This window comes from Rana temporaria, chromosome 5 (assembly GCF_905171775.1).
Source record: "Rana temporaria chromosome 5, aRanTem1.1, whole genome shotgun sequence".
NCBI lineage: Eukaryota > Metazoa > Chordata > Amphibia > Anura > Ranidae > Rana > Rana temporaria.
In genome coordinates this window covers 134,292,626-134,307,844 of record NC_053493.1, presented here as the reverse complement: position 1 = coordinate 134,307,844, position 15,219 = coordinate 134,292,626, and the positions used below count along the sequence as shown (strand labels likewise).

Here is a 15,219-nt window from a genome sequence, read left to right as displayed (position 1 = left end):
CTACGCCGATGTGCGCCTTCAAAACCCACGCCACGCTGGCGCAGCGTTGGGAGCACTGGCTTGCTGAATGCAATGCTTGCCTCTCTGCGCTGCGTTGGCGTAGCGTACAGTGTGTGCTCTACGGCGGCGTAATGTGTGCCCTGCTCTCTGTGAATCTGGGCCTATAACTTTTGCGCAAACCAATCAATAAACGATTATTGCAATTTTTTTTTACCAAAAATATGTAGAAGACGTATCGGTCTAAACTGAGGAAAAACATTTTTTTTAATATATATTTTTGGGGGATATTTATTATATCAAAAAGTAAAAAAAAAATGTTTTTTTTTTTAAAATTGTCGCTCTATTTTTGTTTATAGCGCAAAAAATAAAAACCGCAGAGGTGATCAAATACCACCAAAAGAAAGCTCTATTTGTGGGGAAAAAAAGGCAATTTTGTTTGGGAGCCACGTCGCACGATCGCGCAATTGTCAGTTAAAGCGACGCAGTGCCGAATCGCAAAAAGGGGCCAAGTCCTTAAAGCGGAGGTTCACCCTAAAAAACAACTATGTACCATCCCATCCAGCATACTAGCGTCAGCTACAGTATGCCTTTTTTTTTTTTTTTGCGCTGTACTTACCGTTTAATCCTTCAGTTTCATTTCAGACTCCCGCGGGGAGTAGGCATTCCTATGAAGAGGGGAACATAAATGACGTCCGGCTATGGCGCGTCACGCGTTCCGAAAATAGCCGGAGTAGTACTCGGCTCTTCACGGCGCTATACCGCGCCTGCGCACAGACTAGGAGCTGACTGCGCAGGCGCCGTATATATCCGAGTCCTATTTCGGCTATTTTCGAACACGGAAATTTTAATCAGTAACAGCCATAACGTAAATATAATATATTTCCTATCTACTTACTAATGCTAGAAGCGTAAGGATTAAAAATAGTCAATGTTGATTGAGAGAGCGAAGACGCTCTTTTCAGGCGTATGCTATAAACAGTACAAATGGCTGAAAGGGTAGCTTGGTAACCCACAGAATCCAATGACATTTCAGCTTAGGTCTCCAGCTAATTTGATTTCTGGTTGCTATGCGTTCTCGCACTTTGCCCATCATCATCGCTCTGTGCTGCCTCGCTGCTTCTCTTCAGAAGAAAGTAGTCCAGGATGGGTTATATAACCGCGCACCGTTCTGAATTAACTGTTCGAGGAACAGACAATCGTTTACTAGGAGAGTGAATGAGAGATGAGAGAGACATGTTATACAACACTTTCCAATACAGAATATTCTATGCAGGCTTACTAGCAATACATAAGAGGTATGAAGTCCCTGTGTCTTCCTCAAAGTGAATGAATACATGAATGGGAGATGTGGTAACATAATAACTTTTTTTTTTTTTCTTTAAAAAGCTTTATTTAAAACTCCACATATAATAACACAATGCAGCTAGTGTAATAACGTGATTCGGTGCTGTGCTGGGCAACGTGAGCAGTCATTTATAAATAGGGCTTGGTGATGTCATTATCTGGGAACAGCTCTGATTGTCATTTGTGAGCTGTGGGCTTGCCTTATGGTAATAGTGGGAGTAGCTGGTGACAATCCGGTGGGAGGAGTAGTGCTGTGACCATGAGATCACAGGCCTCATCTGCCTTCCAGGCAGGCCTTGTACAGAGAGGCCTTACTCACTGCATATCCCTTCCTCTTGCGTCTCTTTAATTCCTGCCAGAGTAGAAGAGGCTATCCTGTCCGCTGACATCCCTACGTAACCTATGTGATATATGGAGGGAGGAGGCTACACCGTCCAGAGAGAATGCTGGTAGGGTTAATGGGATTACATCTATCTATCTATCTATCTATCTATCTATCTATCTATCTATCTATCCGTCATGATCTCAATTTCTAAGTTTTCTGTGCGTTTTGTTATTTTTAAGATTTTAGATCATCTTATTTATTTATTTTTCTTTTATGTTTTACTTATTGATACAAAGAATCAAAAGCTTTATACAACAAGGCCATGTGAAACACTAACAACAAATGTTACACCATCAAAATATTTTATATTGTCTAATATGTGAATTCATAGTGATAGTAAATCGTTACTACAGGGTGAGATAACGCATTTTTGGCTCCGAACTACACATTGGTGGTCTCTGTCATGATTACATGTTTCGTTTACTTTCACGTGTCTGAAAAGAGAAGTTTTGGCAAGTGCAAGCCAATGAACGGGGCTGGACTGGGACACAAATGTGGCCCTGGACTTCATCCAGACTGGCCCACTTTGACAGGTCTCTCCCATGGCGGCCGGACAACTCCCGCACCCCCCCCTGGCCACCCAAGCCCCCTCTCCCCTTCACTAGCCACTAGCCTTCTACTTTATTAGAGTAGAATGGCTGGTACTGGCACTCTTAGAGCTCTTTCACACTGGTGCGTTTTTGCGGTAAAAATAGCGCTATTAAAACGCTCATAAAACGCTCCAAAAACGCCCCTCTCCATTGAAATGAACTGAAAACGCTGTAAAAACGCGGTAAAATATCGGTGTTTTACCGCTATTTTAACGCTCCGCTATAGGCGTTTCCAGTGTGAAAGGGCTCTTATAGGCAGTACCAGTGGGGAAGCTAGACATTATTTCACCTGGGGCAAATAATCAGTTCGGTGCCCTCCCCCCTTATGGGACAAGATTAGGCAGAAGTGAGAAACTCCCAGGCCATAGCTGTTGAGTCAGCTGTCTGTCCCCCCCCCCCCCCCCATGCTCCTCTGTCGTCCCCCCTGCACCTCTGGTCCTCCCCCTGCTTCTTTGTCCCCCCAGGTGAGCGCTGCGGGGAGGGAGAGGAGGTGAGCGATGCGGGAAGGGAGAGACAGGAGAGGAGGGGGGCGGCGGACCGCTGTCACTGAAGCCGGCCCACTGAGCAATCGGCCCACCGGAAAGCTCCCTGTAGTCCCAATGGCCAGTCCATCCCTGCCAATGAATGTATAGTAAAAGGGGTTGTAAAGGTAAAAAATGTTTTCCCTAAATAGCTTCCTTTACCTTAGTGCAGTCCTCCTTCACTTACCTCATCCTTCGATTTTGCTTTTAAATGTCTTTATTTCTTCTGAGAAATCCTCACTTCCTGTTCTTCTGTCTGTAACTACACGCAGTAATGTGAGGCTTTCTCCCTGGTGTGGAGTGTCGTGCTCGCCCCCCTCCCTTGGACTGCAGGAGAGTCAGGACACCCACTAAAACATGGCTCCTTTCTCTACTGTATTTGCAACATAGAGAGCGTCCTGACTCTTCTGTAGTCCAAGGGAGGGGGCGAGCACGACACTCCACACCAGGGAGAGAGCCTTGCATTACTGTGTGGAGTTACAGACAGAAGAACAGGAAGTGAGGATTTCTCAGAAGAAATAAGGACATTTAAAGCAAAATCGAAGGTAAGTGAAGGAGGACTGCACTAAGGTAAAGGAAGCTATTTAGGGATTTTTTTTTTTACCTTTACAGCCCCTTAAATGTTGCGGCCATCAAAGCGTTCATTTTGTTGCGGTACACCGTGGCCAAATGTCGCCTAATGCTGTAGCCATCTTTTTCCACCTGGTTTCATTTGAGATAGGGTTCCATAAAATATAGTTGTATCCTAATTTTGTTAACATGGGTTTTATTGGGCGTTTAAAGTTGAAGTTGAAATATATACAAGGGGGCTGTTTAGAATTTCCGTCCATCCATCTCTGAGGCCTCGTACACACGACAGAGTTTCTCGGCAGAATTCACCGAGAAACTCGGTCAAAACCCGGATTCTGCCGAGAAACTCTGTCGTCTGTACAGTTTTGGCTCGATGGAGCCGCCGAGGAACTCGACGAGAAAATAGAGAACATGTTCTCTATTTTCTCGTTGTCCTCGTTGTTCTATAGGAGAAGGCGGCCCGCCGAGCTCCTCGGCGGCTTCATCCCAAAACTCGACGAGGAACTCGACGTGCCAAGCACGTCGAGTTCCTCTGTCGTGTGTACGGGGCCTGAGATTTACACAGCTCTTCTCCATCACATAGGGGGTTATTTACGAAAGGCAAATACACTTTGCACTACAAGTGCAAACTACGGGCCAGATTCATAAAGAGATACGACGGTGTATCTCCTGATACATCGTCGTATCTCTGACTTAGGCCGGTCGTATCTATGCGACTGATTCATAGAATCAGTTACGCATAGATATGCCTAAGATCCGACAGGTCTAACTGTGTTACACCGTCGGATCTTAACTGCAATTTAAAAATGGCCGCTGGGGGCGTTCTCGCTGATTTACGCCGAGAATATGTAAATCAGCGAGATACGCCAAACGCGAGCCCGACGCAGTGTTTTTACGACGTTTACGTAAGGGTTTTCCCGGCGCATAGTTACCCCTGCTTCTATGAGGCACAGCCAATGTTAAGTATGGACGTCGTTCCCGCGACGAAATTTGAATTTTTTACGTTGTTTGCGTAAGTCGTTCGCGAATACGGATGGACGTCATTTACGTAAGCGTCGAAACCAATGACGTCGTTGCGACGTCATTTGGAGCAATGCACGGCGCATGCGCTACTCGATCGGCGCGGGGACGCGCCTGATTTGAATAGTACACTCCCCCTAGCCGCGGAATTTGAATTCCGCCGGAGGAATTACGATCCGCCGCCGCAAGTTTGGAGGTAAGTGTTTTGTGAATTACCCACTTGCCTCTAAAACTTGCGGCGGCGGATCTTAAATCAGATAGATTACGCGGATCTAAAGATCCGCTGATCTATCTGAATCTGGCCCACCAAGTTCAAAGTGCACTTGAAATTGCACTGAAAGTCGTTGTACAGTAAATCTAAGTGGTAGATCAGAAATGAGGGGAAGCTCTGCTGATTTTATTATCCAATCATGTGCAAGCTAAAATGCTGTTTTTTATTTTCCTTGCATGTCCCCCTCGGATCTACAGAGACTGCACTTCCAAGTGCACTTTCAGTGCAATTTCAAGTGCACTCTCAAGTGGATTTGCCTTTGGTAAGCAGGAAATAAATTTGCACTGTTTATGGCCTGCCTAACACTTTTAGGTCTCCTTTTCACCCCTAGCCTACTACTGGAAAGTAAAAAGCAAAGCAACTGATTAGCTTTTCCCCTTGCTCTCTCCTTCTATCAGCATGCTCCATAAACTGCCACACAACTGATTGGCTCCTTGTGCTGCTTAATCCTCTCCCTGGGTACAGAGACTACCGCTAGCTTGGCTAACCAAGAGATGGTTGCTCCACCCACTGCTAATCACGAACAGTGACAACTTATCGTAATGGGTTCTATAACCTATCTGACTGATTTATCCCTCCCCTAAAGCTTACGACATGTTACTATCTGATTGTACAATCTTCTTTAGGCTCCATTCACATTTGATATTTTGGGATCCCGGGCAGATTCATTTTTAATGGCACCTAAACGGTGTGCGGTTTTGTTGCAATCATCACATGGAAAATCGTGTGGCAATCGTGGCAAACCACAATGCGTGAAGCTTATCACCCAAAAAGGAGCCGGAGCTTCTTTTGGATGACAAGCTTCGCACAATGCGGTCTGCTGTGATTGCCGCCTGATAATCACGGCAAAACCACAACGTGTTTAGGTGCCATTGAAAATGAATGGCACTTGAACATGCGTTTTGCGATTGTAGTGCGATTTGAGATTGTGGGCAGTATCGCAGCAATTCTGCCCAAGATTCCAAAACGCTAAATGTGAATGGAGCCTAATGCCGCATACACACCATCACTTTATGTGATGAAAAAAAACGACACTTTCTGTGAAGTAAAAAATGACGTTTTTGAAACTTCAATTTTAAAAGACGAAGTTGCCTACACACCATCGTTTTTCTCACAATGATCTTGCAAAGTGAGGTTACGTTCCACCACGTTTTACCATTGAAGCTTGCTTCATAAGTAGCTTCTGGGCATGCGTGGATGAAAAAACGTCTTAGAAAACAACGTTTTTTGCTACACACGGTCAATTTCTGTGAAGTAAAAAGTGCACTTTTGAAAAACGACACATAAAATTGAAGCATGCTTCAATTTTTTTTGGTCGTTTTTTACAAGACATAAAACGAAGTTTTCCCCCACACACAGTCAATTAAAGTGACGTTTTTAAAAACGTCATTTTTTTTCATCACATAAAGTGATGGTGTGTACGCGGCATTAGATCTACCAATAACTACTACTACAAATTGATTGGATAGATTAGGTAGGTTCCTTATATTACATATAGTTGTGCTCATAAGTTTACATACCCTGCCAAGATTTTATGATTTCTTGGCCATTTTCAGAGAATATGAATGATAACACAAAAACTTTTCTTTCACTCATGGTTAGTGTTTGACTGAAGCCATTTATTATCAGGCAACTGTGTTTATTCTTTTTAAATCATAATCACAACAGAAACTTCCCGAATGACCAAGATCAAAAGTATACATACCCTGGTGATTTTGGCCTGATAACATGCACACAAGTTGACACAAAAGGGTTTGAATGGCTATTAAAGGTAACCATCCTCATCTGCAATCTGTTTGCTTGTAATTAGTGTGTGTGTATAAAAGGTCAATGAGTTTCTGGACTCCTGACAGACCCTTGCATCTTTCATCCAGTGCTGCACTGATGTTTCTGGATCCTGAGTCATGGGAAAAGCAAAAGAATTGTCAAAGGATCTGAGGGAAAAGGTAATTGAACTGTATAAAACAGGAAAGGGATATAAAAAGATATCCAAGGAATTGAAAATGCCAATCAGCAGTGTTCAAACTCTAATCAGGAACTGGAAAATGAGGGGTTCTGTTGAAACCAAACCACGGTCAGGTAGACCAACTAGAATTTCAGTCACAACTGCCAGGAAAATTGCCTTTTATTGGTAAAAACTTTTTAAACACCACACATCACAGCAGAAAAATGGGGGGATGCAGCTGACGCGTTTCACACTATTGGTTAGTGCTTAGATGACTAAGCACTAACCAATAGTGTGAAAAGCGTCAGCTGCTGTGATGTCTAGTGTTTAAAAAGTTTTTACCAATAAAAGGCAACCAAGAGTTTTTTTTCAGAGTGCGGCTGTCCAAACATTCTTTTCCACTTTACTGGATGGCACTAATTGGCACTGGAAGATGGCACTAGCAGAAGGCACTGATTGGCAGGTGGCACTTATTGGCACTGGCAGGTTGCACTGGATGGCACTGAAAGATGGTACTAGCAGATGGCACTGACTGGCAGGTGGCACTTATTGGCACTGGCAGGTGGCAATAATTGACACTGACAGGTGGCACTAGTTAGCATTGGCAGGTGGCACTGATTGGCAGATGGCACTGGCAGATGGCACGGATTGTCAGGTGGCACTAACAGGTGACACTTGGCATTGGCAGGTGGCAATGATGGCTTTAGTTGGCACTGGATGGCACTGGATGGAAGGTGGCACTAATTGTCACTGGATGGTGGCACTGGCAGGTGGCATTGGCAGATGGCACTGGATGGCAGGTGGCACTAATTAGCACTGGCAGGTGGCACTGGTGCAAAAAAAATTGTGTCACCCCCCTCAGTACAGACCCCCTCTCCCTCCAGTATAGACCCCACCCTCAGGACAGACACCCCCCCGCCCCCCGTAGTACAGACACCACCCCTCCCTCAGTACAGACACCAGAGAGCGGTGTGTGTGTGTCCCACGAGTGTGGGCCCCTCCTCCTCTGTGGGTGTAAACAGAGAGGAGGGCCACCGCGCTGGGTGTACCAAGATGGGCACAGTTCCGGAGCTAGGCCGAAGCCGCGGCCTTTCCTGATGCTGTGACCGCAGCGACAATCCGCGGATCACAGTGTGCCAATCAGAAGGGGGTGACCCCTTCGGATAATGGATCAACGGTGATCCCTGGCACCACTAGCGGCCATGTTAAATATCGGCCTAATTTGGATAAAAATCGGCCAATGCCGATTTCTCCAAAACGGCCAAATATCGGCCCATATATCGGCCTGCCGATATATCTGTCGACCTCTAGTTCTGACTCAACTACAAGGCCATAAACTTTATCTCCAGCTTCATATAGGGCAGGGGAGTCAAACTCAATTTCATCGTGGGCCACATCAGCATTATTATTGCCCTCAAAAGGGCTGGTTGTATCTGTAAGATTAGATGTCCAGCGCATCACCTCCCCTTTTCATTAGATGTCAAGAGCCACCCCACCACCAGAAGTTGAGTCCCCCACTCTCCCTTACATCACAGTGCACCCCCCTTTCCTTATGCTGCTGCTGGGAAGAAGCTGCATGCATTGCTTGAAAGCAGAAGGTAAGTTTACATTCTCCGGGGTCCCCAGGTCTTATTTCATTGCTTTATGCATCTCTTAATAGTAGGTCATCTTTATCAACCCTCTCCTATGTGACACAATGGGAGCGAGACCTTGGTTCTAGTATTGAGGGAGAGGACTGGAGCAAAGCTTGGACGTCAATTGCGAAGTGTTCATTTAACACTTTCACTATAGAGGCCGCCTATAAAGTACTCCTGCGGTGGTACTGGGTTCCTGCTAGACTAGCCCACGCTTATCCTGGCAGCAGTGATAGATGCTTTCGGAATTGTGGTCAACGTGGGGAGGTCTTACATGTATGGTGGTCGTGCCCACGCTTGATCGGCTTTTGGTCAAGGGTCTTTGGCCTATTACAGACATTATTTCATGTGACGGTCCGTAGGGATGCCCGACTGGCTCTCTTACATTGCCCGATACCGGGCCTATTTGCGCCCCAACAGAAATTGGCCCATATCTTTTTATTTCTGCCAAGAGGACGATTGCTCAGGCCTGGAAGACCCCATTGGTTGCTTTCCAGGGGGTGAGATCCAGAATGACGGCTATGATGATTAATGAGCAGATGTCCAGTATATTGAAGGATTCGCATGCAAAATTTTTGAAAGTATGGAAACCATGGATAAGTTATTCCTTTCCATCCCTGCCCCCGACCAGTTATGGTCAGCTTTAAGAAATCTTGCTTCGGCCTGTCCCGTGTTCGTGATACTTGCCCTCTTCTGGGGCTCCTCTTTTTATCTACTCTTTTTCCTTTCTCTTTTTCTCCTGTTTGCTTTTTCTGTCATTGCTTTTCGATATAAAGGCCAACAATGTAAGCTGCACTCTTGGGTACAGAAGGATATTTGTGTCCATGACATAGGCCTAAATTTCAACCTGGTCCTCCATGGCCTGGGTTATAATTTGTCTTGCCGTTTATTATGTGTTCATGCGCTATTTCTTATTTATTTTTTGTGTGTTCTATGTCGCCCCTGTGTGGGCAAACCATGGCTTGTTATAATTTTTGAAAATTCAATGAAATATTGAAAAAGAAAGCAGAAGGTAAGGGTCTGAAGTAGGACCAGAGGAGGGCTGGAGTTCTCCTGCAGCTGCAGGAGAGGTGAGAGGGCCATATGAAATGGCCTGGTGGGCCGGATTCGGCCCGCGGGCCTTGTGTTTGACACCTGTGATATAGGGCTTACATGACCTGGTGTTCTTTTTATCCCTTGCATCAATTCAGACAGCTTAACTCAATAAATAAACTCACCTTTAGAGAGACAGACGATGAATCCTTTCGAATGTTCTGTTTAATGATGGATATTCATAGGTAGAAAAAAGTTACAGTTATAAGCCACATAGAAAGATGTTTAGCATGGAAGGTATACTGAGCTAATGAGAGAGAGAGACAGGAAGTGGGGGGGATATAAGGAACTACGGTGAGAGAGAGAGTTCAGCTAGACAGAAGGGAGCAGAGCTTAAAGACACAGAGCAATAATAAATCACACAGTGTAACACAACACAACAGATTTCTCTTGTTGAGCCTATGGGCTGGCTAAGAGAAATCCATGCATGTATGGCTAGCATTAACTTTTATAGATATCAGTTGGAGGCAAATTGAACACATAATAGCTGAGGCAGTGAATTTAGTATACTCTATTATGGTACAATGCGACTATAGAATTTACATATCTAGTTTGACAGCATTTTCGAGGAACATACCATCCCAGCCAGTTATTTGTTTGCTACTTTCTATAGTAAACATACAAGTGAGAAATGATGGAGGAAGTAAAATAAGACCTACGTGTGATCACATATCACAAGCTGTGTTGTAAGATATGTTTCCTCATCACAAGCATGTGACGTCACCTACTAAGGTTCCCGCCAATCAGGGGAAATGTCAAATGATAGCACACCTTTAAAGAGGATCAGTTGCCTCTAAAATATCCTTTTCGCAATTTACCACCATTTTCTGATAATTTGTCATGTTGTTTCACAGTAAACCAGTCATGAGAGAAACGTAGAAGATGACCTCTCTGTGTGAAAATGCTAGCTGACTGGCTTTCATGCTGTCTTGCTTCAACACTTTCAGCCACCGAGTATGTTAATGTATACACTTGTTTTATGTCAGTGACTCAGAACCTTGTCCTGCCCTGCAGTTAAAAGCCACTCCCTTCACCTTTGCCTGGTATTTAGTTTAGGAGGGTGGGAAAATGTGCAGCAGCTTAAAGTGATAGTTCATTTTTACAGAAAAGGTGAACACCGTACACCCTCCCCACCCCTCCAGTCTCTGCTGTCAGTGCCCATGTGGCTGGTGCAGTGGTCTGGGTATTTGTCATCTCTACTCTTCTTTGTGCAGCACTTCCGGGACAGATCAGAGCTATTCGAATTGGTCAGTGCTGGCACAGAGATTCGCTCTGATCCGTCCCAGAAGAAGGATATGCAGAAAGAATCTACGACGATGGACCCATGGAGGTAAGTAGACTGGGGACTGAGGCATACCTCCCAACCGTCCCGGATTCTGAGTGAATTTCCCGCAATTTGAAGTATGTCCCGCAGTCCCGCGATCATAGCTAAATTTCCGCAGCCCAGTGCCAGAACAAGCGAGTGACGTCTGGTCACCAGATATCCTAAGTTCTCCCGCAAGGGGCGGCAGTGTTCCGCATTTGGGCTGCGTGGTTCCCTGACACATACCAGTTGCAGACACTCTAACTGATCACTGGTTGCTAGGGCCGCCCCGCTTGGCGTCTAACAACCAGTGATGTCACACACTCACACACAGAGACCGTGTCAGTGTTACCCTGGCTCCACCCACCTTTTCCACTTCTCCGGCTCCCACGGTCCGCCACCAGGCGGCCTAATGCAGTTACAGGCAAGGCCTCCTCCCCCCCCGCTCAACAACTTCACAACTTCAATTCGAAACCCCCCCCCCCGCTCAACAACTGTCCCGCAGTGGATTTTTAAAATGTTGGGAGGTATGTTGAGGTGGTGGGGAGAGTGTAGGGTTTTAGTTCACCTTTTGTATTTAATTTTTTCAGAAAAAAAAGGTGAACTAACCCTTTCAAGCTGAACTCTGGGAATGAGACAACATGTACCATTCCAGTTGGGCACCCCACTGCGCTGCAATGGTTAAATGCTCATATATGGGTGTAGAGATAAGCTTGTATTACTTACCTCAGGGGTGTCAAATTCAATTTCATTGTGGTCCGCATTAGCAGCATGGTTGCCCTTAAAGGGCAAGTTGTATCTGGGGTGTGCTACCTACAGATTGCAGGGTTCAGGAGTGTGTTATGTACAGAGTGCAGGGTTCAGGGGTGTGCTATATAGCATAAGGCTTCTGTGTTTACAAGTGACAGAGGAGATCCGGAGCGGAGGGACAGAGCCAGAGGTGGCGGAATGGAGTTCCACCATGCTCCAGCTGCAAAACTGGATACAAGAGCCATATGTAAAGGCCTGGAGGGTCAGATTCGGCCTTGTGCATGACATATGTGACTTACCTTATTCCTGGCCCAGGCTGGCTCCAGTGCTGTCCTCAGGCTCCAGGCTATGGGCAGTTGATCAGTGTCATTGCGCACAGTGCGGTGCTTTTAGTCCTGCATTGTACATGAGGAGGCGAGCCTTAGAAAGTGTGCGGCGGAGACTGGGGGATTATTCACATGGATTGAGGAACCCTATCGGAGCCAAGCATGCGGTTAGTGATATCTGTAAGGGTTTAAGGTTCTGAAGTTAGGGTACTTCCTTAACTGTTACATATGATTGTAAGGGGTTAAGGGTTTCAGAGTCAGTGTTATTTCACTCCATTTTTAGTAGAATTCTAAAAGGCCTTACACACATAATCCCTTGTAGTTTTTATTTCTGAACAAAAGATTATGTATGCGGAACATTCCTTTCTAATTACTAGAAATGTATCTTTCCTTGTTCTCACAGGTGTTGTTTTTATATAGTCTATTACATGTGAGACATTCCTTATTAATTGCTAGAACTGTATTATATTTTTTATTTATCTTGTACTAGGAACGTTTCCTCCCTTTTTCAATTATATTATGCAGCTGTTGTTTTCACTTACTAAGCCTTTTTAATGAATAGAAAGTCTGTTTTTAACGAGTACAGAACACGTAGTATTTGTATTAACCAATCACACAGTGGCGGCTGGTGCTCAAAGTTTTTGAGGGGGCGCAAACGAAAAAAAAATTGCAGCCTCACTGTGCCCATCAAATGCAGCCACTGTGCCATCAATTGTCACCACTGTGCCATGCCATCAAATGCAGTCACTGTGCCATGCCATCAAACGCAGCCACTGTGTCATCAATTGTCACCACTGTGCCATGCCATCAAACGCAGACACTGTGCCATCAATTCTCACCACTGTGCCATGCCATCAAACGCAGCCACTGTGCCATCAATTCTCACCACTGTGCCATGCCATCAAACGCAGCTACTGTGCCATCATCAATTTGCACCACTGTGCCATGCCATCAAACGCAGTCACTGTGCCATGCCATCAAACGCAGTCACTGTGCCATGCCATCAAACGCAGCCAATGTGCCATGCCATCAAACGCAGCCACTGTGCCATGCCAGCATAAACTATAAATGCCATCTATAAACTATAAATGCCCTCTATATTCTATAAACAATAAATACCATTTATATGCTATAAACTATAAATGCATGCCCAGGAGCCGCGCACACAACACGGGGGGAGCCCACTGACACAACCCACGTGCAGTAGTACAAAGCACGGATGCTGGAAGCTGGTGGTGTGAATGCTCAGCCCTGTGTGCGATCAGACAAAGACACAATACCTGGGCGGTGGTGGCGGCAGTGTGGTGTCACTGGCGGCGGTGTCACTGGCGGTGTCGGCTGTGTGTGTCCCGGGCGGTTTAGCCAATCAGGTTACCGATAGCCAGAAGCAGTCAACCTGATTGGCTGAGACGCCTGTCAGTCTTATCCAAGGAACGCACCCCGGTACGTTCCCTGGATAAGCATCCGGAAGGCTGAGGGCTGTACTCGGAAAGCCTATCAGAGCCAGCGGCTCTGATAGGCACTTCTGTACAGCCATCCAGCTGCCGCTATTCAGGTGGTCGGCGCTCATATCCAAGTCCGACCATCTGAATCCGGCCAGCGGCGACAATAACATGGATTCATGCAATGCATGAATCAATGTTATTAGTCAGTGGTGTGTGCGGGAGCCAGAGGGGACGAACCGCCACTGCAATCACATATTGCCAACATAATATTTCTTTATTCACTACCCAAATTAATGTATTTCGTTCCCTCCCCTTTTTGTAATGCATATAATTGTCTTAATATTATCAGTAAAGTCAGAATGATTTCAGATACACCGTGTTCCTGTCTTTACTATTCCTGTACTGAAATTTCTCTCAACGGGGGGCCACCCGAACAAACACACTGGGACTGCCTAAAGTCAATCAGCGCCAGTCTGCACCCCTACAATATCCACCATATCCTTGCAACCCTAGACTCTACAAGCATGTAACCTTGCAGTGCAGACAGTGGAACACCACTGCAAGTCTACATGTTTCTCATTAAAAGGAAGCCATAGATGTATGGTTTAAAATACAGACACCTAGGGAATAGGGTTGCCACTTTTTCTTCAGGTCAAACCCGAACACTTTAGCGGCGCACATAATTTTTTTTATACATCTATTTTGCTAAAAAATACCATTTCTAATCATATGAAGTTAATAACAAGACTCCCCCTCTACATCAGGGTCCACATGTGCAGAGTTGCCTTTCACTAAGGGGGGACTCTGCAGACTCTGATGTAAGGGAGAACTCTGAGGACTCTAACATAAGGGATGCTCTGGGAACCCTGATTTCAGGGGGAACACTGAGAACTCTGATGTACGGAGAGGACTCTGATGTAAGGGGGAACACTGTGGCCTCTGGTGTAAAGGGAAACACTGATGTAAGGGGTGCTCTGAAAACCCTGATTTACCTTAGTGTACTCAGAGGCAGGAGATAAGGGGGGAGACTTCAGTCACAGACAGGGGTGGATGGTGAGCTCACTCACCCCTTGGCAGTCAGCACCTCTCATCCAGATCTATCTGAGGCTGCTGGACTTCCAATTTCCGGCCGCCACTTTTCTTTTCTCAGGCACAGCACCAGGGATTGAAGTGTGGGCAGACACAGAGGGGTAGGGGTGGAAGGAAGAGGTGCAGATCGAGCCCTCTCTCCTCTTCCGTCTGTGTGTGGCGGGGGGGGGGGGTTTAGTCCTGGCTTTGGGTGTAACAGACACTCTTAGCTTAGACAACTGCAGCCAGCAACCCTGCTGGGAAGCTATAGTCCAGTCTGAATAATGTGTCCGGGTTTCAGGCAGTCTGAAACCCGGACGCATTATTCCAAACCCGAACTGTCCGGGTGAATCCAAGACAGGTGGCAACCCTACTAGGGAAGTCTGTAGTTACCTGCAGCAAAGACCCCCCCTGGAATGTTGTGACAGACAAAGCTTGGAAACTATTGGGTTTCCACATTCCTTTGGGCCCATTAGTATGATTGGTTATCTCACTTGCCAATAACAAAAAGCCAGGAAGAGCAGTCAAGAGTTGCAGTTTAGATGGACCCATGATTTGGGTGAACAAAAAAATTGGATTTGAGGTTGAGGATAGATATCCTTAAGGAGATACACACACTCAGGGGCAAATGGGGCTCCCTTATCCACATATACTTACTTTGCTAGTGCTTCCTTCTTAGCAGCCAGTGATAATAATTGATGCTTCTATGTATGGAGGAACATGTGACCTCCTCCAATGTGTTACACAGTATATGAGAGTTAAAAAAAAAAGTACTTTGGGCCAGATTCAGTGTGGCGGCGTAACGTATCGTAGATACGTTACACCGCCGCAAGTTTTCATCGCAAGTGCCTGATTCACAAAGCACTTGCGATGAAAACTACACCGGCGGCCTCCGGCGCAAGGCGGGCCAATTCAAATGGGCGTGTGCCATTTAAATTAGGCGCACTCCCGCGCC

The 15,219-nt window shown here is 45.9% G+C and overlaps 1 protein-coding gene across 1 annotated transcript in view; it reads left to right on the top strand.

Annotated features, from left to right (window-relative positions):
• The first annotated feature begins 1,577 nt into the window (after positions 1-1,577).
• CUL1 (cullin 1) overlaps positions 1,578-15,219 on the top strand; it is a 145,562-nt gene continuing 131,920 nt past the window's right edge. Inside the window, exon 1 of the mRNA XM_040353154.1 lies at positions 1,578-1,793. The gene's annotated coding sequence lies outside the window, so the exon portion shown is untranslated. The remainder of the gene's footprint in view (positions 1,794-15,219) is intronic.